The sequence below is a fragment of the Oncorhynchus nerka genome, linkage group LG28 (genome assembly GCF_034236695.1).
Source record: "Oncorhynchus nerka isolate Pitt River linkage group LG28, Oner_Uvic_2.0, whole genome shotgun sequence".
Taxonomy (NCBI): domain Eukaryota; kingdom Metazoa; phylum Chordata; class Actinopteri; order Salmoniformes; family Salmonidae; genus Oncorhynchus; species Oncorhynchus nerka.
In genome coordinates this window covers 8,724,286-8,750,368 of record NC_088423.1, presented here as the reverse complement: position 1 = coordinate 8,750,368, position 26,083 = coordinate 8,724,286, and the positions used below count along the sequence as shown (strand labels likewise).

Below are 26,083 nucleotides of genomic sequence, written 5' to 3'. Positions count from 1 at the left end.
CCGTCTATGTATCATGTGTTCTTCATCAATGTCAGACAAGGTCAGCAGCCTTAACTCACCCCCCCTCCCTCCCTTCCTCCCCTCCCACTCACACGCCCAGTCCTGCCGTGGACAGTACATTCACACATTCGACTCCACGAAAGGTCTCTTTGGTTTGATGGGGGAGGTGGGGCCCTGCCTAGAGTCACGGGACATATCACGGGAGAGCTGTCGGTACATGTTGTCCTGGTAGGCCTGAGCTACGGGCAGAGTCCTGGCCACCTTCACGTCTGGATAGGTGGGCACCTGGCTCACCCTCTCCAGGATGTCCCCTCCTCCACCCCGGGAGGCACCGTTGGCCAGCTTGCCCAGGGAGGACTGCTGCTGCTGGGGGTAGTAGTCCTCCTCCAGGAGTTGTCCGTTCTGGGCGCTGTTAGTCTTGTTGTAGTATGCGAAGTTCCCCAGCGAGGTAGGGGGGCTGTAGGACGAGCCCTGCTGGACCAGTTGGCTGGGCGATGTGGGGCTGATGCCAGAGTCCATGGAGGTCATAGCCCAGGGCCGCTGGGACGAGGGCTGCTGCAGGTATTGAGTCTGGTGAGTCCGTGCCGTCTTGTCTATGACGCCCATGAAGGGCGTGGTCCGTGAGCGGGTGCTCTCACCCTGGTACAGCCCCCCACCACCCCCCTGGGAGGGCGAGTTTGGGGAGAGGTCGTCATTACAGGAACGCTCGTACCCTTCGTAGCCTTCGTAGCCCTCGTAAGCCACCTGCAGCGGGATCTCCATCCCCTGGATGGAGGAGGAAGGCCTGAAGCCTGGGGATAGATTACAGCTAGAGCCCCCTGTGGGGATGTTGTTGCTGGAAGGGGAAAAGCGAAGGCCCACGCTCTGGGAGTGAATGAGGGGCCGGGGAGTGGAAATGTGTGGTTTGATCTCCGTGGTAGTGGCACTGACGGGCCGCCTCACCATGTGGCCGATCTCTGGTGATCCGAGCTGGCACTGGGGCATGACACTGTTTTGACGCTCCAGCTCGTGCTTGGTACCAGGGTAGTAGGCGGCTGACTGGCTGCGGCTAATCTGGGGGGTCTGGCTATAGCGGACAGCCCCCTGGAGCTGGCCCCCTTGTCCTCCCCCACTGCTGGCACGGTAGGCAGAGGAGGGGCGCTGGGGTAGCTCGTCCTTCATCAGGCCCTCTATGACCCCTCCTCGGCCACCGTGCTGACAGAGGGCCCCAGCTGAGAGGCTGGACTGGGGCATGGAGCGACCATCCAGGGAGGGCTGGTACATCAACCGGCTCTGGCTCTCCATCGGCACATCCATGGAGGCCCCCTGGTAACGCATGGGGTGGCCCATCTGGCCGTATGTGTTGCTGGGCTGGTTGGTGCGAACAATCTGGGCCATCGAGGGCTGGAGGCGCAGGCCCTGGTGTTGCTGTTGAGCCTGGTGATGCAGGGAGTCCTGGTGGTGTTGGGAGGCCTGGTGGTGTAGTTGGGCCTGGTGGTACTGTTGGGAGACCTGGTGGTTCAGTTGGGCTTGGTGGTGCTGATGGGTCTGGAGGGTGTCGTGGTGCAGAGAGGCCTGGTGGTGCAGGGAGGCCTGGTGGTGCAGGGAGGCCTGGTGGTGCAGGGAGGGCTGTGAACTCTGCTGGAAGGACCTCTGGCTGCTCATCTTTGAAAGAGTAGGCTGCGCCTGCTGGTAGCGCACCGGAGACCCTGACTGGGACCTGTACAGACACACACTCTCCACCGGGGACTGACTCTGTACTGGCTCTGTACCCCACCCCGACGCAGAGGGGATAGCGGGGGGCTCTGGTATCCGTGGTCCATCCCTTGTCCCCCTCCTCCATTGGGCGGGGGGCTGAAGCGGTAGGTGGTCTGGTGCACTGGGGAGGTCTGCGGAGGGCTGTGTCGGTAGTGGGAGTTGTGGTGCGTGGGGGAGAGAGAGGGGGGCGACGGCAGCTGGTAGTTCTGGATGCCGGGGGAGGACATGGAGGTTGGGCTGGGGTGGTCGTAGACGTAAGCCTGGCCCATGGGGGAGCCCCGTGACAGGTAGGCCTGGTCCTGGTGGTAGGGGTGCTGGTGGATGGTCGGAGAAAGAGGGGGGCTCTGGATGATAGGCAGGCTGGAGGGGTTGGAGCAGAGTTCCCTCTCGAGGGCCAGACCCATAGAACCCACACTCCCCATAGACATGGCCTCCTGCTCCAGATAGTCCTCGTCCTCAAACAGATCCTGAACCGGCTCCATGTCCTCCAGCCGAGGCTCCGGGGGAGGGGGGAGCTCCAGGGGGAGTGGGAGGGAGGACAGGGACATCTCCTCCTCCTCGCCCTCGTCTGGGGGAGGCGAGGGGGGAGGAGATGGGGGAGGCTCCAGCTTCTGTGCATCCTCCTCCTCCTGGGTGAGCTGTCGACACTCCTCCTCTACCCGCTGCAGGAGGCGCTGGATCTCAGGGTGGTTGGGGCTCTGCTTCATTGCTTCATTCAGGTCCTCCAAGGCCTCAGGGAACTGCCTGCAGAGACAGGCAGGAGTGGGAAAATGCAACAAGGTTGGAACTGAGTTAAGGTTTGTATTCTTACATTGAGTGTTTTTAATTATTTTATTTATTTTATTAAACACTGCTGTGAAAATGTATAAACTAAGGAAAAAACAATTGGTTCCAAAAAAAAGGAGGAAAATCTTATGATGAGAGACTGAAAAATATGAGATCAGAGCAGAACATGTCAACTATTCTACAGTGGAAGCGAAGCAGGGATGTAAATAGAAGGTTACCTGCTACTACGCTTGGCGCGGGCTCTGGCATAGTACGCTTCGTATGATTTTGGTTTCAATTCAAGTGCCTTTGTAGCAAACTCCTCAGCCATCCCAAAGTCCTGAATGTAATAACAAGTGATCCATGAGTCAGATACAGAGGACAATAGAGGTACTATCCAGTACTTTTACTATTAGTAACTACTATGTATTACTCTGGAATGCATGTATTCATAATATACTATACATGGTTGTGTCTCAAATGGCACCCTATTCCGTATATAGTGTACCTGGGCCCAGGTCAAAAGTAGTGCACTATATAGGGAATAGGTTGCCATTTGGGATGGATCCATGGTCAGAGCACACCAACTCACGTTCAGTTTCCTCCGACATCGGGACAGATTGAGTAAGATGGACACTTTCTGCTCCCTGAAAGTCTTGAGGTCCTCACTGAAGCCTTCACGGGGGAACTTTTTGAGGGCGTACTGATAGCGCTGTGCTGCCTCCTTTACTTTCCCTTTCTGTTGAATAGACCGACACACACAACATGTTATTCATACAAGACAGACAACATATAGCTCTTATTGACCATTCAAACAAATCTGTAAACTCTTGAGGATAAAAAAATCAGTCAAAAGTGTAGACAAAAGCATTGCAAATAGTTTGATTAGATCACATGTTCTTTCTTGGATGTGTATACTGTTGTCACGCCCTGACTGTAACAGCATTCTTCCTCCTCTTCAGAGGTTCTGATTATTCTCTATGTTTGGTTAGGTCAGGGTGTGACTCGGGTGGGAAATTCTATGTTTTCTGTTTTTTTGTTTTTTTGCTGAGTGTGGTTCCCAATCAGAGGCAGCTGTCTATCATTGTCTCTGATTGGGGATCATACTTAGGCAGACCTTTTTCCCACCATTAGGTTGTGGGATCTTGTTTTCTGTTTAGTTACTGTTGCCTGACAGAACTGTGCGTTTTCGTTTTCGATTTTGTTATTTTGTGTTTTTTGAATTAAAATCATGAACATTTACCACGCTGTGCCTTGGTCTACTCTAGAGAGCCATTACAACTGTATATACAATACCTGTCAAAAGTTTGGGCACACCTACTCATTTAAAGGTTTTTCTTTATTTTTACTATTTTCTACATTGTAGAATAATAGTGAAGACACCAAAACCAAAATCAGCAAAAAAAGAAACGTCCTCTCACTGTCAAATGCGGGTATTTTCAGCAAAGTTAACGTGTACATATTTGTATGAACATAACAAGATTCAACAACTGAGACATAAACAAAACAAGTTCCACAGACATGTGACTAACAGAAATGTAATAATGTGTCCCTGAACAAAGGGGGGGTCAAAATCAAAAGTAACAGTCAGTATCTGGTGTGGCCACCAACTGCATTAACCTGTTAGTCCTATAGGGGCAGTATTTCATTTTTGGATAAAAAGACGTGCCCGTTTTAAGCGCAATATTTTGTCACGAAAAGATGCTCGAATATGCTTGGAATTGATAGTTTTGGAAAGAAGACACTCTTACGTTTCCAGAACTGCAAAGATTTTCACTGTGAGTGCCCTAGAACAAATGCTTCGGGCAAAAAACCAAGATGTTTGACCGACCAGGAAATGAACAGGATTTCTGAGGCTACGTTTTCCATGATCGCCTTATATGGCTGTGAATGCGACAGGAATGAACGGACACTTTCTCTTGTTTCCCCAAGGTCTCTGCAGCATTGTGACGTATTTGTAGGCATATCATTGGAAGATTGACCATAAGAGACTACAATTGCCAAGTGTCCCGCATGGTGTCTGCGTGGCAATTGGTGCGCAAAAGTCAGCTCCCAGTATTTTTCCATTCGAATCAGAGAACAAAGCATGCTTCAAGGACTGCGCTTTCAATGGAGAGATATATGACAAACCACCTTCAGGATTGATTCAAACAACGTTTTCCATGTTTCAGTCAATATTATGGAGTTATTTGGAAAAAAGTTCGACGTGTAGGTGACTGAATTTTCGGTTAGTTTCGGTAGCCAAATGCATAGTAACAAAACGGAACGATGTGTCCTACACAAGAATCTTTCAGGAAAAACTGGACATCTGCTATGTAACTGAGAGTCTCCTCATTGAAACATCTGAAGTTCTTCAAAGGTAAATTATTTTATTTGATACCTTTGCTGGTTTTTGTGAGTATGTTGCGTGCTAAATGCTAACGCTAAATGCTAAGCTAGCTATCACCACTCTTACACAAATTATTGATTTTCTCTGGTTCTAAAGCATATTTTGAAAATCTGAGACGACAGGATTGTTAAGAAAAGGATAAGCTTGAGAGCAGGCATATTTATTTCATTTCATTTGCGATTTTTAGAAATCGCTAACGTTGCGTTATGGTAATGAGCTTGAGGCTGTAGTAACGATACCGCATGCGGGATGGGGCGGACTATGAGGTTAAGGACTACAGTGCATCTCCTTCTCATGGACAGCACCAGATTTGACAGTTCTTGCTGTGAAATGTTACCCCACTCTTCCACCAAGGCACCTACACGTTCCCAGACTTTTCTAGGGGGAAATGGCCCAAGTCCTCACCCTCCGATCCAACAGGTTCCAGACGTGCTCAATGGGATTGAGATCCGTGCTCTTCGCTGGCCAGGGCAGAACACTGACATTCCTGTCTTGCAAGAAATCACACACAGAATGAGCAGTATGGCTGGTGGCATTGTCATGCTGGAGGGTCATTTCAGGATGAGCCTGCAGGAAAGGTACCACATGAGGCAGGAGGATGTCTTCCCTGTAACGCACAGCGTTGAGATTGCCCGCTCCAGAGTACAGGCCTCGGTGTAATGCTCATTCCTTTGACGATAAACGCAAATCTGGTGAGACAGGGGAGTCAGTGAAGAGCACTTTTTGCCAGTCCTGTCCGGTCCAGCAACGGTGGGTTTGTGCCCATAGGTGACGATGTTGCCGGTGATGTCTGGTGAGAACCTGATTTACAACAGGCCTACAAGCCCTCAGTCCAGCCTCTCTCAGCCTTTTGCAGACAGTCTGAGCACTGATGGAGGGATTGTGCGTTCCTGGTGTAACTCAGGCAGTTTTTGTTGCCATCCTGTACCTGTCCCACAGGTGTGATGTTCGGATGTACCGATCCTGTGCAGGTGTTGTTACACGTGGTCTGCCACTGCGAGGACGATGAGCTGTCCGTCCTGTCTCCCTGTAGCGCTGTCTTAGGTATCTCACAGTACGGACATTGCAATTTATTGCCCTGGCCACATCTGCAGTCCTCATGCCTCCTTGCAGCATGCCTAAGGCACATTCACACAGATGAGCAGGGACCCTGGGCATCTTTCTTTTGGTGTTTTTCAGAGTCAGTAGAAAGGCCGTTCCACAGGTGCATGTTCATGAATTGTTCATTGAACAAGCATGGGAAACAGTGTTTAAACCCTTTACAATGAAGATCTTTGAAGTTATTTGGATTTTTACAAATTATCTTTGAAAGACAGGGTCCTGAAATAAGGGACATTCCTTTTTTTGCTGAGTTTAGTAACCAACATTTCTTTATTTTATATTCTTCAAAGTAGCTACCCTTGATGACAGCTTTGCAAACTCTGGGTATTCTCTCAACCAGCTTCAAGAGGAAATCTTTTTCAACAGTTTTGAAGGAGTTCCCACATATGCTGAGCACTTGTTTGCTGCTTTTTTGGCAGAAATACGTTCTCGAACATGTGAACTTTCATGTGCCTTAATAACAAACTTGTATGCCATCTGTTAAATTACAAGCCTTGTTAGTTATGCCACAGAAAAAGCCAGCAACTCTCCCACTACCTATGATTGGCTGGAGTGGGCTGGACATGCCGAGAGAGGAGTTCTGACTGGTCTGCCATAGAAGGCTTCTGTCTATTTGAGCTTGTCTTTCTGTGTTGGTAATCCTATCAAACACGTTTGTGTAGTTGAGCTGCATAAGTGTTGCTCTCCACTTTCTGGAGGATCAAGTTTTGCAATCAGTGGAATTAGAGTATGATAACTAAAGAGATGGAGAAAACACCTGTCTCCGGATTACATCTTCAAACTAAGGGCAACCATGGCATGGCATTCCTGACAGGGAGACATGTCCATCATGCATGATGATGTATACAGGTAAGTTAGTCTAGCGTTAGCTAGCTACATTTTCAGATATTACACATTTACTAATTTTGACAGAACGTGTTTAATTTCAAGCTAAAATGTACTCTTAGCTAGCTAGCTAACATTATCTAGCTAGCTAACATTATCTGCCTGGCTCCCAATTAATCGGCCAGAGCGTCAAGTGTGCGCTCCGAGAGCGAAACGAGATGGGTGGGGCTAAAGCTTAAGAAGATGTGAACGATGCTGAATGGGTGTAGACAAAGAACAGCTCTTCACTTAGATAGCAAAACATTCAAAGGCGATTTTCTCAAAAGTGAGTTTACAAGTTGATCAACTTTCAAAGCGGAATTACTTCCCCATTGTTCCTCAAATGCCGTGTATGATATACCATTTTGTATCTCTGAGTCTACTTTTATCTAATGTAAAAAACACAATTTCAAATTTTGCTACATAAGACCGGATCCAGGTGGTGAGTCACAAATATCCCTTACACAGCCTGGAGGTGTGTTTTGGGTCATTGTCCTGTTGAAAAACAAATGATAGTCCCACTAAGCGCAAACCAGATGGGATGGCGTATCGCTGTAGAATGCTGTGGTAGCCATGCTGGTTAAATGTGCCTTGAATTCTAAATAAATCACAAACAGCATCACCAGCAAAGCACCCCACACCATCACACCTCCTCCTCCATGCTTCACGGTAGAAACCACACATGCGGAGACCATCCATTCACCAACTCTGCATCTCAAAAAGACACAGCGGTTGAAACAAAAAATGTACAATTTTGACTCCTCAGACCAAAGGACACATTTCTACAGGTCTAATGTCCCTCTGTATACCACCCCTACCTTGTCACAACACAACTGATTGGCTCAAATGCATTAAGAAGGAAAGAAATTCCACAAAAGAACTTTTAACAAGGCACTCCTGTTAATTAAAATGCATTCCATGTGACTACCTCATGAAGCTGGTTGAGAGAATACTAAGAGTGTGCAGAGCTGTCATCAAGGCAAAGGTTGGCTACTTTGAAGAATTTCAAATATAACATATATTTTGATTTGTTTAACACTTAATTGGTTACTACATGATTCCATATGTGTTATTTAATAATGTTGCTGTCTTCACTATTATTCTACAATGTAGAAAATAGTACAAATAAAGAAAAACCCTTGAATGAGTAGGAGTGTCCAAAATTTTGACTGGTACTGTATATATTTTCTATCTTATATGTATGATTATTTTCCAACAACAGGTGACAGTCCTTCCTCAGATTAGGGTAGGGCCTCCTGATCTCACCTTATAGAAGCTGTCTCCCTCCTCAATCAGCTTACTCAGTAGGATGATCATGATGTCGGGTTTGGAGGTAGCCATGGCCCATGTGGCTGGACCTGAAGAACACAGGATGAGAAAGCAGGGAACGATAAAAACATGTTGTTTTGGAGTCACAGTAAACACGTAACAATAACAAGTGACAACAACAAACAAACAAAGTGGCAGGAATGACAGAGATAGACAGACGTCTGTCCACTGCAGAGACAATTACGCTATTCTCTCTCTAACATCTATTGATCCTGTTATTAAAGGATATGTGCACAGATAAAGGATCTGTTGGGACAAAAGCCCAGCCTTATCAATCAATAGCCACAAGCCAAAAGGGTAGAAATATGAAATAACAAAATGCAAAATGATGCAGCTGGTAAAGGCTGAGTCACTCCCAATCTAACTAATTGCCTTATGTCAGGTAGTGTCACTCCTATGCAACGCTCATCCCTCAACTGACAGTCAGCACAGGCGGAATCATTGCAGAAAATATTATTCTAACTAGGATAACTTATCATACAGTATCTCTCTGCAATAGCAACACTTGAAACACATTTACACATTGATTGGAGAGGACAAGGTGGGTGTGCTCCTTGCATGACGACAAGGTGGGTGGCCTTCTTGCCTGAGGACAAGATGGGTGGCCTTCTTGCATGAGGACAAGGTGCATGAGGACAAGGTGGGTGGGGCTCCTGCATGAGGACAAGATGGGTGGCCTTCTGCATGAGGACAAGATGGGTGGCCTTCTTGCATGAGGACAAGGTGCATGAGGACAAGGTGGGTGGGGCTCCTGCATGAGGACAAGGTTGGTGGCCTTCTTGCATGAGGACAAGGTGTGTGGCCTTCTTGCACGAGGACAAGGTGCATGGCCTTCTTGCATGATGACAAGGTGCATGGCTTTCTTGCATGAGGACAAGGTGCATGGCCTTCTTGCATGTGTCGTGGAATTATCAGAATTTGTTGGTAACATTTGTAAGATGTTTAATATTCATCAAATGTGTGTAAGTAACTTCTCATAAGAATGTATTTTGTTGTACTATAGTGGTGGCCATTGGCAGTTATCTGTTCTGTGTCAAAACTAAGTTGCATGGGCCGCTGAGAGAGGGGAGAGGTCAAAGTGTCATCATGTGTAAACATATCTTTTACTCCCTACTTTTCTCATGGGGGGGGAAGGAGGGTGGAATCATTCTATGCTCCCTCTTTGTTGACCTGTAGGGTCACTCTTCTCTCCGTGAGTTTGTCCAGGAGTTTGTGTTTAGAGTGGGTTGTATATAAATGACAATTTGATATATGCCTGTTGATATGGAGGATTTGGTTTATGAAAGGAGACAAAGCTGAACGATGAGTTTTGTCTATGCTGTCTGACTATGTGTTTCTTTGCTATTAAAGGAACTCAGTTGCATTGTAAGGGGACTCTCAGAGAATTCACTGAGGAGACTGAATTTATCTGAGAGTCACAGGATTGTGATAAGAGCTCATATAATTAAAGATGGACTTTTATAACTAACTCTGACGTGTGTGTGTGTGTGGTTTGCTCGCATGATTTGGTAAATAGAGGAAATTTCCACGACACATGAGGACAAGGTGCATGGCCTTCTTGCATGAGGACAATGTGCGTGGCCTTCTTGCATGAGGACAAGGTGCGTGGCCTTCTTGCAAGAGGACAAGGTGCGTGGCCTTCTTGCATGAGGACAAGGTGCGTGGCCATCTTGCATGAGGACAAGGTGCGTGGCCTTCTTGCATGAGGACAAGGTGCATGGCCTTCTTGCATGAGGACAAGGTGCGTGGGGCTCCTGCATGAAGACAAGGTGGGTGGCCTTCTTGCATGAGGACAAGGTGGGTGGCCTTCTTTCATGAGGACAAGGTGGGTGGGCTTCTTGCATGAGGACAAGGTGGGTGGCCTTGCATGAGGACAAGGCGGGTGGGCTTATTTCATGAGGACAAGGTGGCTAGGATTCCTGCATGAGCTTAAGGTGGGTGGCCTTCTTGCATGAGGACAAGGTGCATGAGGACAAGATGGGTGGCCATCTTGCATGAGGAGAAAGTGGGTGTGCTTCTTGCATGAGGAAAAGGTGCATGGCATTCTTGCATGAGGTCAAGCTGGGTGGCCTTCTTGCATGAGGTCAAGGTGCATGGCCTCCTTGCATGAGGACAAGGTGCATGAGGACAAGGTGGTTGACCTTCTTGCATGAGGACAAGGTGGGTGGCTTCCTTGAATGAGGACAAGGTGGGAGGGATTCCTGCATGATGACAAGGTGGTTGGCCTTCTTGCATGAGGACAAGGTGGGTGGGGCTCCTGCACAAGGACAAGGTTGGTGGCCTTCTTGCATGAGGACACAGTGGGTGGCCTTCTTGATGAGGACAAGGTGGGTGGGGCTCCTGCATGAGGACAAGGTGTGTGGACTTTTTGCATGAAGACAAGGTGCGTGGCCTTCTTGCATGAGGACAAGGTGCATGGCCTTCTTGCATGAGGACAAGGTGTGTGGACTTTTTGCATGAAGACAAGGTGCGTGGCCTTCTTGCATGAGGACAAGGTGCATGGCCTTCTTGCATGAGGACAAGGTGTGTGGCCTTCTTGCATGAGGTCAAGGTGCATGGCCTTCTTCAATGAGGACAAGGTGCATGGCCTTCTTGCATGAGGACACGGTGGGTGGGCTTCTTAATTGAGGACTAGGTGAGTGGCCTTCTTGCATGAGGACAAGGTGGGTGGGGCTCCTGCATGAGGACAAGGTGTGTGGCCTTCTTGCATGAGGACAAGGTGGGTGGCCTTCTTGCATGAGGACAAGGTGGGTGGTCTTGCATGAGGACAAGGTGGGTGGGCTTATTTCATGAGGACAAGGTGGGTGGGCTTCTTGCATGAAGACAAGGTGGGTGGTCTTGCATGAGGACAAGGAGGGTGGGCTTATTTCATGAGGACAAGGTGGCTAGGATTCCTGCATGAGCTTAAGGTTGGTGGCCTTCTTGCATGAGGACAAGGTGCATGAGGACAAGATGGGTGGCCATCTTGCATGAGGAGAAAGTGGGTGGGCTTCTTGCATGAGGAAAAGGTATATGGCATTCTTGAGTGAAACAAGGTGGGTGGGCGTCCTGCCAGAGGACAAGGCGGGTGGGATTCCTGCATGAGGACAAGGTGGGTGGGATTCCTGCATGAGGACAAGGCGGGTGGGCTTTTTGAATGAGGACAAGGTGGATGAGGACAAGATGGGTGGCCTTCTTGCATGAGGACAAGGTGGGTGGGCTTCTTACATAAGGACAAGGTGGGTGGGCTTTTTGAATGAGGACAAGGTGGATCAGGACAAGATGGGTGGCCTTCTTGCATGATGACAAGGTGGGTGGCCTTCTTGCATGAGGACAGGGTGGGTGGCCTTCTTGCATGAGGGCAAGATGGGTGGCCTTCTTGCATGAGGACAAGATGGGTGGCCTTCTTGCATGATGACAAGATGGGTGGCCTTCTTGCATGATAACAAGGTGTAGGGGCTTCTTGCGTGTGGACAAGGTGGGTGGCCTTCTTGAATGAGGACAAGGTGCATGTCATTCTTGAGTGAAACAAGGTGGGTGGCCTTCTTGCATGAGAACAATTTGGGTGGGCTTCTTGCATGAGGACAAGGTGGGTGGCCTTCTTGCATGAGAATAATTTGGGTGGGCTTCTTGCATAAGGACAAGGTGGGTGGCCTTCTTGCATGAGGACAAGGTGCATGTCATTCTTGAGTGAAACAAGGTGGGTGGCCTTCTTGCATGAGAACAATTTGGGTGGGCTTCTTGCATGAGGACAAGGTGGGTGGCCTTCTTGCATGAGAATAATTTGGGTGGGCTTCTTGCATGAGGACAAGGTGGTTGGGCTTCTTGCATGAGGACAAGGTGGGTGGGCTTCTTGCATGAGGACAAGGTGGGTGGGCTTCTTTCATGAGGAAAAGGTGGGCGGGCTTCTTTCATGAGGAAAAGGTGGGCGGGCTTCTTTCATGAGGACAAGGTGGGTGGGCTTCTTGCATGAGGACAAGGTGAAGTGTGCTCGAGGCTGGGTATGCTGTCATAACACATCATAACCAACTGGAATGTAAACATCTACCTCTAAATAAAAGCAGTCCAAGTTATAGTTATCTCTGTCATGCTGGGATTTAATCTGATCGCAGGTTAGAGGCATTGCTGCTTTTAAAGGCAATTTACGATTGAGCTGACATATCCAGCATTTACCATAAACAGGATCTCCATGAACGCTGGAATAATACTTTTAAAAGCCAATGCCTATAACCCGCGATAGGATTGAATCTTGGCCTCAGAGTTAATAGTAATACCTGAGTGTTATTTCTCAGGATGGGGGTTGTAGATGGGGGTTATATCTAAGCTGGCCTGCTGACACAGACCATGACGACACTAAGACAACACAGAAAGAGGAGGTAGGGCTGTCAAAATGCCTGCTGGGGTGAGATGCCGAGAGCCTTGGGATTACCTCTAGGCCGACTGGGCAGTGTCTGACATCCTGGTACAGCAGAGAATTTGAGTGGGTCATGAGCAAGGGAGGGAGGGGGAGTGCAGTGGGCGAGTGAGTAATCAAAAAATAAAAAACAGAAAAAGGTGCGTGGAAGAGAAGGCAAGTGGGGAAAAAAAGACAAAGAGAAATAGGTGGAGGATGAAGAGTGAGAAGAGGAACAGAAAAAAGCAGCAGGGATAAGAGGAAATAAAAACACACTCTAACAACAGCCTGTCTCAGAGATCACACATAGAAGGACAGAGAGACAGAGAACATGAACAAAAGAGAGAGCAGAGAGAAAGAAAGAAAGATAGAAAGAAAGAATTAAAGAGGGAGAAATAATGAACCAGAGAGATCTGAAATAGGGGAAGAGGGAGAGACTATAGGAGGAAACAGTAGAACAACACAGAAACATCTACAGATCTGAGGAAGGACTAGCCAGAGAGAACAGATAAATACTGCAGGAGGACACAGTATAACAACACAGAAACATGTACAGATCTGAGGAAGGACTAGCCAGAGAGAACAGAGAAATACTACAGGAGGAAATAGTAGAGCAGCACAGAAACATCTACAGATCTGAGGAAGGACTAGCCAGAGAGAACAGATAAATACTGCAGGAGGACACAGTATAGCAACACAGAAACATCTACAGATCTGAGGAAGGACTAGCCAGAGAGAACAGAGAAATACTGCAGGAGGACACAGTATAACAACACAGAAACATCTACAGATCTGAGGAAGGACTAGCCAGAGAGAACAGATAAATACTGCAGGAGGACACAGTATAACAACACAGAAACATCTACAGATCTGAGGAAGGACTAGCCAGAGAGAACAGATAAATACTGCAGGAGGACACAGTATAACAACACAGAAACATCTACAGATCTGAGGAAGGACTAGCCAGAGAGAACAGAGAAATACTACAGGAGGAAATAGTAGAGCAGCACAGAAACATCTACAGATCTGAGGAAGGACTAGCCAGAGAGAACAGATAAATACTGCAGGAGGACACAGTATAGCAACACAGAAACATCTACAGATCTGAGGAAGGACACTAGCAACACAGAAACATCTACAGAGAGAGAACAGAGAAATACTGCAGGAGGACACAGTATAACAACACAGAAACATCTACAGATCTGAGGAAGGACTAGCCAGAGAGAACAGATAAATACTGCAGGAGGACACAGTATAACAACACAGAAACATCTACAGATCTGAGGAAGGACTAGCCAGAGAGAACAGAGAAATACTGCAGGAGGACATAGTATAACAACACAGAAACATCTACAGATCTGAGGAAGGACTAGCCAGAGAGAACAGAGAAATACTACAGGAGGAAACAGTATAACAACACAGAAACATCTACAGATCTGAGGAAGGACTAGCCAGAGAGAACAGATAAATACTACAGGAGGACAGAGTATAACAACACAGAAATATCTACAGATCTGAGGAAGGACTAGCCAGAGAGAACAGAGAAATACTACAGGAGGAAACAATATAACAACACAGAAACATCTACAGGTCTGAGGAAGGACTAGCCAGAGAGAACAGAGAAGACAAGCAGTATGGTGCACCAGGAGCAGCAGGGGGAACATACAAAACAGTGGGGTTCAGCTGTTCGCTCAGCTCCAAAGAGACAGTAACAAGTTGCATCCCAAATGGCCCTGTGTTCTGTATTTAGTCCACTATTTCTGGTCAATAGTAGTGCACTATATAAGAAATTAGGTTGCCATTTAGGATGCAGCTTATGTATTGCTGTGTCATCCTACTGCAGCATGGATAGTCTTTGAATTGTGTCAAATCCTGGCTGCATCTAGAAGGGCACCCTTTACCCCACAGAGCACTAGTTTTGACCAGGGCCCATTTTGGACAGCCCCTGTCCAAAATCTATTGGCTTCCTGTCTAACACCATTCTCCATACCTATCTTGGCTCCCTTCTTGAGCAGGGTAACCACCACGGACGTGTTCCTGCAGCCCACGGCCCGGTCCAGAGGACACATCCCACTGTAGTCCACATGCTCTATCATCACCCCCTGGTCCACTAAGAACTGGACCTGCGAGGACAGACAGCAGACGGGGGGTGGGGGGAGAACAGGGGGAGGGAGAACAGGAGGGAGGGAGAACGGGTGGAGGACCGAGGACAGTACGGAGGATGTGAGAATGAGGGGAGGGAGAATGGAGGGAGAAGGGGGGGAGGAGGGAGAGCAGGGGAGGAGGTAGAACGGGTAGAGGACGGAGGACAGTGGGGAGGAGGGAGAACGGGGAGAGGATGGGGAGGAGAGAGAACAGGGATGAGGGAGGACAGGGGTGAGAAGTGAGGACGGGGGCAGGAGGGAGGACAGTGGGAAGGAGAGTGAATGGGGAGAAGAGGGAGGACAGTGGAGGAGGGAGGACATGGGGGAGGACAGTGGGGAGGAGGGAGGACAGTGGGGAGGAGGGAGGACAGGGGCGAGGACAGTGGGGAGGAGGGAGGACAGGGGCGAGGACAGTGGGGAGGAGGGAGGACAGTGGGGAGGAGGGAGGACAGGAGTGAGGACAGTGGGGGTGAGGGAGGACAGTGGGGAGGAGCGAGGACAGTGGGGAGGAGCGATGACAGTGGGGAGGAGGGAGGACAGTGGGGAGGAGGGAGGAATGTGGGGAGGAGCGAGGACAGTGGGGAGGAGCGAGGACAGTGGGGAGGAGGGAGGACAGTAGGGAGGAGGGAGGACAGTAGGGAGGAGGGAGGACAGTGGGTAAGGAGCGAGGACAGTGGGGAGGAGGTAGGACAGGGGCGAGGACAGTGGGTAAGGAGCGAGGACAGTGGGGAGGAGGTAGGACAGGGGTGTGGACAGTGGGGAGGAGGGAGGACAGTGGGTAAGGAGCGAGGACAGTGGGGAGGAGGTAGGACAGTGGGGAGGAGTGAGGACAGTGGGGAGGAGGGAGGACAGTGGGTAAGGAGCAAGGACAGTGGGGAGGAGGTAGGACAGGGGCGAGGACAGTGGGTAAGGAGCGAGGACAGTGGGGAGGAGGGAGGACAGTGGGGAGGAGGGAGGAATGTGGGGAGGAGCGAGGACAGTGGGGAGGAGGGAGGACAGTAGGGAGGAGGGAGGACAGTAGGGAGGAGGGAGGACAGTGGGTAAGGAGCGAGGACAGTGGGGAGGAGGTAGGACAGGGGCGAGGACAGTGGGTAAGGAGCGAGGACAGTGGGGAGGAGGTAGGACAGGGGCGTGGACAGTGGGGAGGAGGGAGGACAGTGGGTAAGGAGCGAGGACAGTGGGGAGGAGGTAGGACAGTGGGGAGGAGTGAGGACAGTGGGGAGGAGGGAGGACAGTGGGTAAGGAGCGAGGACAGTGGGGAGGAGGTAGGACAGTGGGGAGGAGGGAGGACAGTGGGGAGGAGGTAGGACAGTGGGTAAGGAGCGAGGACAGTGGGGAGGAGGTAGGACAGGGGCGTGGACAGTGGGGAGGAGGTAAGACAGGGGCGAGGACAGTGGGGAGGAGGGAGGACAGTGGGGAGGAGGGAGGACAGGGCGTGGACAGTGGGTAAGGAGCGAGGACAGTGGGGAGGAGGGAGGACAGGGGCGTGGACAGTGGGTAAGGAGCGAGGACAGTGGAGAGGAGGTAGGACAGTGGGTAAGGAGGGAGGACAGTGGGGAGGAGGGAGGACAGGGGCGAGGACAGTGGGGAGGAGGGAGGACAGTGGGGAGGAGGGAGGACAGTGGGGAGGACAGTGGGGAGAACAGTGGGGAGGAGGGAGGACAGTGGCAAGGACAATGGGGAGGAGCGAGGACAATGGGGAGGAGGGAGGACAGTGGGAAGGAGGGAGGACATTGCGGGGGAGGGAGGACAGGGGCGAGGACATTGGGGAAGAGGGAGGAATGTGTTTCATCAGAGCAGGATCATAGGATGGTATTAACATTTGGGAGAGTTACTGCTAGCAAAATATACACAAATATATCTACACTTATATACTTGAACACATTTCTTCGTAATGTTGTACATCTACTCACCATCTCTGAGTCCCCGTAGAAGGAGGCCAGGTCGAGGGGCGTGCGTCCATTCTTATCAGCATGGTCTGTAGCAGCCCCCCTCTCCACCAGACAGCGCACCACGTGCAGGTGTCCCTTCAGACACGCCCAGCTCAGAGCTGTTAACCCCTCCTTGTCCATCAGAGGCAGGGACGCACCTGGCAGGTGGATCAGAGGGGTCAGGGGTTACAGGTCAGCATTGGGAGTAAAAGGTAAATTGGTAAAATAAAGTACCGTCAATGCTTTGGTGATTGTGTTTATCAAAAGATTCTTGAGAGTTTGCTGTATATAATTCAAGATTAAAGGACAGCAGGTCACAGATAAAGTAAATAACAAGGAATGAGTGGATGATGTCTTCCTCCAAACCCTCACCCTGTGCCAGTAGGAACTCCACAGTGCCCAGGTGACCCTCTGAGGCAGCCATCATCAGAGGCGTTCGGCTCTGCTTGTCTGCAAGGTTCACCTCCGCTCCGTGAGTCAGGAGAAGGTCCACAATCTGAGAGAGGACAACACTATCGTCACCATCTAGCACACAACAGCCTGTTTCTGTCAACATGGCCGCTCGATCTCTCTTCGTCTGATTAAGTGTTTGGGTCAAAAGCAGTGCAATATAAAGGGTGCACTCAGTCTCACCTGCCAGTTTCCTTGTCGGACAGCACTGAACAGGGGTACCATGCCTTGTCTGTTGGGCTGAGCCACCGCTGCTCCCTGCTCTAGCAGCAGCCTGCAAACGTCTAGCTTCCCCCGGCCCCCTGCTGCCGTGAGAGCTACAGGAAGAGGAGAGGGACACACAGGGATCAGCCATGTTGTACAACAGTCTTTTCCATTTTTTACACTTGATCATTGTAAGATTGGCGGTTATTGTGTGTGCCATGTGTTAGTATGCAGATTGTACAGGAAGGACATCCAGGGCAGGGAGGGCAGAGCGGGGAGGAAACACGTATTAAACAACGCAACATACACTGATTGGACAAAGCATTAAGAACTCTAGTGAGAGTATTGGCCAACCTCTTCCTCCTCCCCAGAATAGTGATAGTTCCTCTAGTGAGAGTGCTAGCCCTCCTCCTCCTCCTCTCCAGAAGAGTGATAGTTCCTCTATTGAGAGTAGAGTGATGGCCCTCCTCCTCCTCCCCAGAATAGTGACAGTTCCTCTAGTAAGAGTGCTGGCCCTCCTCCCCCTCTTCTCCAGAAGATGATAGTTCATCTAGTGAGAGTGCTGGCCCACGTTCTCCTCTCCAGAAGAGTGATAGTTCCTCTTGTGAGAGTGCCGGCCTTCCTCCTCCTCCTCCTCCTCTACAGAAGAGTGATAGTTCCTCTAGTGAGAGTGCTGGCCTTCCTCCTCCTCTTCACCAAAAAGAGTGACAGTTCCTCTATTGAGAGTGATGGCCCACCTTCTCCAGAAGAGTGACAGTTCCACTAATGAGAGTGCTAGCCATCCTCCCCCTCCTTTCCAGAAGAGTGACAGTTCCACGAGTGAGAGTGCAGGCCTTCCTCCTCCTTCTCCTCTCCAGAACAGTGATAGTTCCTCTAGTGAGAGTGCTGGCCTTCCTCCTCCTCCTCCTCCTCTCCAGAACAGTGATAGTTCCTCTAGTGAGAGTGCTGGCCTTCCTCCTCCTCCTCACCAAAAAGAGTGACAGTTCCTCTAGTGAGAGTGCTGGCCCTTCTCTTCTCCAGAAGAGTGACAGTTCCACTAATGAGAGTGCTAGCCATCCTCCCCCTCCTTTCCAGAAGAGTGACAGTTCCACGAGTGAGAGTGCTGGCCCTCCTCCTCCTCCTATCCAGAAAAGTGATAGTTTCTCGAGTCAGAGTGCTGGCCGTCCTTCTCCTCTCCTCCAGAAGAGTGACAGTTCCTCTAGTCAGAGTGCTGGACCCCCTCCTCCTCTCCAGAAGAGTGACAGATCCTCTAGTCAGAGTGCTGGACCTCCTCATCCTCTCCAGAAGAGTGACAGGTCCTCTAGTGAGAGTGCTGGCCCTCCTTCTCCTCCTCTCCAGAAGAGTGACAGTTCCTCTAGTGAGAGTGCTGGCCCTCATTCTCTTCCTCTTCAGAATAGTGACAGTTCCTCTAGTGAGAGTGCTGGCCCTCCTCCTCCGCCTCTCCAGACGAGTGACAGTTCCTCTAGTGAAATTGCTGGCAATCCTTCTCCTCCTCTTCAGAAGAGTGTCAGTTCCTCAACTTAGAGTGCTGGCCCTCCTTCTCCTCCTCTCCAGAAGAGTGACAGTGCCTCTAGTCAGAGTTTTGGCCTTCCTCCTCCTCCTCACCAAAAAGAGTGACAGTTCCTCTAGTGAGAGTGCTGGCCCTTCTCTTCTCCAGAAGAGTGACAGTTCCACTAAAGAGAGTGCTAGCCATCCTCCCCCTCCTTTCCAGAAGAGTGACAGTTCCACGAGTGAGAGTGCTGGCCCTCCTCCTCCTCCTATCCAGAAAAGTGATAGTTTCTCGAGTCAGAGTGCTGGCCGTCCTTCTCCTCTCCTCCAGAAGAGTGACAGTTCCTCTAGTCAGAGTGCTGGACCCCCTCCTCCTCTCCAGAAGAGTGACAGATCCTCTAGTCAGAGTGCTGGACCTCCTCATCCTCTCCAGAAGAGTGACAGGTCCTCTAGTGAGAGTGCTGGCCCTCCTTCTCCTCCTCTCCAGAAGAGTGACAGTTCCTCTAGTGAGAGTGCTGGCCCTCATTCTCTTCCTCTTCAGAATAGTGACAGTTCCTCTAGTGAGAGTGCTGGCCCTCCTCCTCCGCCTCTCCAGACGAGTGACAGTTCCTCTAGTGAAATTGCTGGCAATCCTTCTCCTCCTCTTCAGAAGAGTGTCAGTTCCTCAACTTAGAGTGCTGGCCCTCCTTCTCCTCCTCTCCAGAAGAGTGACAGTGCCTCTAGTCAGAGTTTTGGCCTTCCTCCTCCTCCTCACCAAAAAGAGTGACAGTTCCTCTAGTGAGAGTGCTGGCCCTTCTCTTCTCCAGAAGAGTGACAGTTCCACTAAAGAGAGTGCTAGCCATCCTCCCCCTCCTTTCCAGAAGAGTGACAGTTCCACGAGTGAGAGTGCTGGCCCTCCTTCTCCTCCTCTCCAGAAGAGTGACAGTGCCTCTAGTCAGAGTTTTGGCCTTCCTTCTCCTCCTCTCCAGAATAGTGACAGGTCCTCTAGTGAGAGTGCTGGCCCTCCTCCTCCTCCTCTCCAGAAGAGTGACAGGGCCTCTAGTCAGAGTGCTGGCCCTCATTCTCTTCCTCTCCAGAAGAGTGACAGGTCCTCTAGTGAGAGTGCTGGCCCTCCTCCTCCTCGCCAGAAGAGTGACAGTTGCACGAGTGAGAGTGCTGGCCCTCCTTCTCCTCCTCCGCCTCTCCAGACGAGTGACAGTTCCTCTAGTGAGAGTGCTGCCCCCCCTCCTCCTCATCTCCAGAAGAGTGACAGATCCTCTAGTCAGAGTGCTGGACCTCCTCCTCCTCCTCCGCCTCTCCAGACGAGTAACAGTTCCTCTAGTGAGAGTGCTGGCCCTCCTTCTCCTCCTCTCCAGAATAGTGACAGTTCCTCTAGTGAGAGTGCTGGCCCTCCTTCTCCTCCTCTCCAGAAGAGTGACAGTTCCTCTAGTGAGAGTGCTGCCCCCCCTCCTCCTCATCTCCAGAAGAGTGACAGATCCTCTAGTCAGAGTGCTGGACCTCCTCCTCCTCCTTGCCAGAAAAGTGACATTTCCTCTAGTGAGAGTGCTGGCCCTCCTCCTCCTCCTCCGCCTCTCCAGACGAGTAACAGTTCCTCTAGTGGGAGTGCTGGCCCTCCTTCTCCTCCTCTCCAGAAGAGTGACAGTTCCTCTAGTGAGAGTGCTGGCCCTCCTCCTCCTCCTCCGCCTCTCCAGACGAGTGACAGTTCCTCTAGTGAGAGTGCTGGCCCTCCTTCTCCTCGTCTCCAGAAGAGTGACATTTCATCTAGTGAGAGTGCTGGCCCTCCTTCTCCTCCTCTCCAGAAGAGTGACATTTCCTCTAGTGAGAGTGCTGGCCCTCCTCCTCCTCCTCCTCCTCCTCCTCCGCCTCTCCAGACGAGTGACAGTTCCTCTAGTGAAATTGCTGGCCATCCTTCTCCTCCTCTTCAGAAGAGTGTCAGTTCCTCTACTTAGAGTGCTGGCCCTCCTTCTCCTCCTCTCTAGAAGAGTGACAGGGCCTCTAGTCAGAGTTTTGGCCTTCCTTCTCCTCCTCTCCAGAATAGTGACAGGTCCTCTAGTGAGAGTGCTGGCCCTCCTTCTCCTCCTCTCCAGAAAAGTGATAGTTCCTCTAGTCAGAGTGCTGGCCCTCCTTCTCCTCCTCGCCAGAAGAGTGTCAGTTCCTCTACTTAGAGTGCTGGCCCTCCTTCTCCTCCTCTCTAGAAGAGTGACAGGGCCTCTAGTCAGAGTTTTGGCCTTCCTTCTCCTCCTCTCCAGAATAGTGACAAGTCCTCTAGTGAGAGTGCTGGCCCTCCTCCTCCTCCTCTCCAGAAAAGTGATAGTTCCTCTAGTCAGAGTGCTGACCCTCCTTCTCCTCCTCGCCAGAAGAGTGACAGTTCCTCTAGTCTGAATGCTGGCCCCCCTCCTCCTCTTCGCCATAACAGTTCTTCTAGTAAGAGTGCTGGCCCTCCTTCTCCTCTTCTCCAGAAGAGTGACAGTTCATCTAGTGAGAGTGCTGGACCTCCTCCTCCTCTTCAGAAGAGTGACAGTTCCTCTAGTCAGAGTGCTGGACCTCCTCCGATCCATAAAAGTGACAGTTCCTCAAGTGAGAGTGCTGGCCCTCCTCCTCCTCTTCAGAAAAGCGACAGTTCCTCTAGTGAGAGTGCTGGCCCTCCTCCTCGCCATAAAAGTGACAGTTCCTCAAGTGAGAGTGCTGGCCCTCCTCCTCCTCTTCAGAAAAGCGACAGTTCCTCTAGTGAGAGTGCTGGCCCTCCTCCTCCTCTTCAGAAAAGTGACAGTGCTGGCCCTCCACCTCCTCTTCTCCAGAAGAGTGATAGTTCATCTCGTGAGTGTACCGGCCTTCCTCCTCCTCCTCTTCAGAAAAGTGACAGTTCCTCTAGTGAGCGTGCTGGCCCTCCTCCTCCTCGCCAGAAGAGTGACAGTTCCTCTAGTGAGAGTGCTGGCCCTCCTCCTCCTCCTCCGCCTCTCCAGACGAGTAACAGTTCCTCTAGTGAGAGTGCTGGCCCTCCTTCTCCTCCTCTCCAGAAGAGTGACAGTTCCTCTAGTGAGAGTGCTGGCCCTCCTCCTCCTCCTCCGCCTCTCCAGACGAGTGACAGTTCCTCTAGTGAGAGTGCTGGCCCTCCTTCTCCTCCTCTCCAGAAGAGTGACATTTCATCTAGTGAGAGTGCTGGCCCTCCTTCTCCTCCTCTCCAGAAGAGTGACAGATCCTCTAGTGAGAGTGCTGGCCCTCCTCCTCCTCCTCCGCCTCTCCAGACGAGTGACAGTTCCTCTAGTGAAATTGCTGGCCATCCTTCTCCTCCTCTCTAGAAGAGTGACAGGGCCTCTAGTCAGAGTTTTGGCCTTCCTTCTCCTCCTCTCCAGAATAGTGACAAGTCCTCTAGTGAGAGTGCTGGCCCTCCTCCTCCTCCTCTCCAGAAAAGTGATAGTCCCTCTAGTCAGAGTGCTGGCCCTCCTTCTCCTCCTCGCCAGAAGAGTGTCAGTTCCTCTACTTAGAGTGCTGGCCCTCCTTCTCCTCCTCTCTAGAAGAGTGACAGGGCCTCTAGTCAGAGTTTTGGCCTTCCTTCTCCTCCTCTCCAGAATAGTGACAAGTCCTCTAGTGAGAGTGCTGGCCCTCCTCCTCCTCCTCTCCAGAAAAGTGATAGTTCCTCTAGTCTGAATGCTGGCCCCCCTCCTCCTCTTCGCCATAACAGTTCTTCTAGTAAGAGTGCTGGCCCTCCTTCTCCTCTTCTCCAGAAGAGTGACAGTTCATCTAGTGAGAGTGCTGGACCTCCTCCTCCTCTTCAGAAGAGTGACAGTTCCTCTAGTCAGAGTGCTGGACCTCCTCCGATCCATAAAAGTGACAGTTCCTCAAGTGAGAGTGCTGGCCCTCCTCCTCCTCTTCAGAAAAGCGACAGTTCCTCTAGTGAGAGTGCTGGCCCTCCTCCTCGCCATAAAAGTGACAGTTCCTCAAGTGAGAGTGCTGGCCCTCCTCCTCCTCTTCAGAAAAGCGACAGTTCCTCTAGTGAGAGTGCTGGCCCTCCTCCTCCTCTTCAGAAAAGTGACAGTGCTGGCCCTCCACCTCCTCTTCTCCAGAAGAGTGATAGTTCATCTCGTGAGTGTACCGGCCTTCCTCCTCCTCCTCTTCAGAAAAGTGACAGTTCCTCTAGTGAGCGTGCTGGCCCTCCTCCTCCTCCACACCAGAACAGTTACATTTCCTCTAGTGAGAGTGCTGGCCCTCCTCCTCCTCTTCAGAAAAGTGACAGTTCCTCTAGTGAGCGTGCTGGCCCTCCTCCTCCTCTTCAGTAAAGTGACAGGTCCTCTAGTGAGAGTGCTGGCCCTCCTCCTCCTCACCAGAAGAGTGACAGGGCCTCTAGTCAGAGTGCTGGCCCTCCTCCTCCTCCTCTCCAGAAGAGTAACAGTTCCTCTACTTAGAGTACTGGCCTTGCTCCTCTTCCATAATACCAAGCTGATGACTGCCTGAGACCCAGTGGCGCTCATGAGAGTGACATCCCTTCTGAGAACACTTGTAAGCCTATGATTGATGAGACGGATAGCCCCAACAGCGGGGAGTCTGAGTTCCAATGTGTAATATAATGGGCTACCAGTAAATACTGTACAGTGCATTCGGAAAGTTTTCAGACCCCTTGGACTTTTTCCATATTATTACAGCCTTATTCTAAAATTGATAGCATTTTTTTTCTTTCAGCCAATTTTTGGCATAATAGAATGGTTTGATGGTGGATTGATTGTATTATTTGGCATAATAGAATGGTTTGATGGTGGATTGATTGTGATATTTGGCATTAATAGAATGGTTTGATGGTGTATTGATTGTAATTTTTGGCATTAATAGAATGGTTTGATGGTGTATTGATTGTAATTTTTGGCATAATAGAATGGTTTGATGGTGGATTGATTATATTATTTGGCATTAATAGAATGGTTTGATGGTGGATTGATTGTAATATTTGACATTAATAGAATGGTTTGATGGTGGATTGATTGTAATATTTGGCATAATAAAATGGTTTGATGGTGGATTGATTGTAATATTTGGCATAATATAATGGTTTGATGGTGGATTGATTGTAATTTTTGGCATTAATAGAATGGTTTGATGGTGGATTAATTGTAATATTTGGCATAATAGAATGGTTTGATGGGTGGATTGATTGTAATATTTGTCATAATAAAATGGTTTGATGGTGGATTGATTGTAATTTTTGGCATAATAGAATGGTTTGATGGTGTATTGATTGTAATTTTTGGCATAATAGAATGGTTTGATGGTGGATTGATTATATTATTTGGCATAATATACTGGTTGATGGCGGATTGATTGTAATATTTGGCATAATAGAATGGTTTGATGGTGGATTGATTGTAATATTTGGCATTAATAGAATGGTTTGATGGTGGATTGATTGTAATATTTGGCATTAATAGAATGGTTTGATGGTGGATTGATTGTAAATTTTGGCATTAATAGAATGGTTTGATGGTGGATTAATTGTAATATTTGGCATGATAGAATGGTTTGATGGTGGATTGATTGTAATTTTTGGCATTAATATAATGGTTTGATGGTGGATTGATTATATTATTTGGCATTAATACAATGGTTTGATGGTGGATTGATTGTAATATTTGGCATTAATAGAATGGTTTGATGGTGGATTGATTGTAATATTGGCATGATAGAATGGTTTGATTAATTTTTGGCATTAATATAATGGTTTGATGGTGGATTGATTATATTATTTGGCATTAATACAATGGTTTGATGGTGGATTGATTGTAATATTTGGCATTAATAGAATGGTTTTATGGTGGATTGATTGTAATTTTTGGCATTAATAGTGGTTTTACACAGCATTCTATGAAGGGATGAGACATGTTAGATATCACAACAGTGTTTTAAACCAATGACTTCACTGCATTTAAACACATAAGAGAAGTAGTGAGAGGGAGGAGAGAACAGTGTTTTGGCAGGAGAGAAAGAGGAGGGAGAGAACAGTGTTGTGGCAGTAGAGAAAAAGGGAGGAGAGAACAGTGGTGTGGCAGTAGAGAAAGGGGGAGGAGAGAACAGTGTTTTGGCAGTAGAGAAAGAGGGAGGAGAGAACAGTGGTGTGGCAGTAGAGAAAGAGTAGGAGAGAACAGTGGTGTGGCAGTAGAGAAAGAGCGAGGAGAGAAGAGTGGTGTGGCAGTAGAGAAAGAGGAAGGAGAGAACAGTGGTGTGGCAGTAGAGAAAGAGGGAGGAGAGAACAGTGGTGTGGCAGTAGAGAAAGAGGGAGGAGAGAACAGTGTTTTGGCAGTAGAGAAAGAGGAGGGAGAGAACAGTGGTGTGGCAGTAGAGAAAGAGGGAGGAGAAAAACAGTGTTGTGGCATTAGAAAAAGAGGGAGGAGAGAACAGTGGTGTGGCAGTAGAGAAAGAGGGAGGAGAGAACAGTGGTGTGGCAGTAGAGAAAGAGGAGGGAGAGAACAGTGGTGTGGCAGTAGAGAAAGAGGGAGGAGAGAACAGTGGTGTGGAAGTAGAGAAAGAGGGAGGAGAGAACAGTGGTGTGGCAGTAAAGAAAGAGGACAGACAGAACAGTGTTGTGGCAGTAGGGAAAGAGGAATGAGAGAACAGTGTTGTGGCAGTAGAGAAAGAGGAAGGGGAGAACAGTGATGTGGCAGTAGAGAAAGAGGAAGGAGAGAACAGTGGTGTGGCAGTAGAGAAAGAGGGAGGAGAGAACAGTGATGTGGCATTGGAGATAGAGGAAAGATAGAACATCGTTGTGGCAGTAGAGAAAGAGGGAGGAGAGAACAGTGATGTGGCAGTAGAGAAAGAGGGAGGAGAGAACAGTGTTTTGGCAGTAGAGAAAGAGGGAGTAGAGAACAGTGGTGTGGCAGTAGAGAAAGAGGAAGGACAGAACAGTGGTGTGGCAGTAGGGAAAGAGGAAGGAGAGAACAGTGTTGTGGCAGTAGAGAAAGAGGAAGGAGAGAACAGTGGTGTGGCAGTAGAGAAAGATGGAGGAGAGAACAGTGATGTGGCAGTAGAGAAAGAGGAAGGAGAAAAACAGTGTTGTGGCATTAGAAAAAGAGGGAGGAGAGAACAGTGTTGTGGTAGTAGAGAAAGAGGAAGGACAGAACAGTTTTGTGGCAGTAGAGAAAGGGAGGAGAAAACAGTGTTGTGGCATTAGAAAAAGAGGGAGGAGAGAACAGTGGTGTGGCATTAGAGAAAGAGGAAGGAGAGAAAAGTGATGTGGCAGTAGAGAAAGAGGGAGGAGAGAACAGTGGTGTGGCAGTAGAGAAAGAGGAAAGAGAGAACATCGTTGTGGCAGTAGAGAAAGAGTAGG

The 26,083-nt window shown here is 49.6% G+C and overlaps 1 pseudogene; it reads right to left on the bottom strand.

The window, feature by feature from the left end:
* Window positions 1–87: 87 nt before the first annotated feature.
* LOC115122763 (protein TANC2-like) overlaps window positions 88–26,083 on the bottom strand; it is a 224,648-nt pseudogene continuing 198,652 nt past the window's right edge.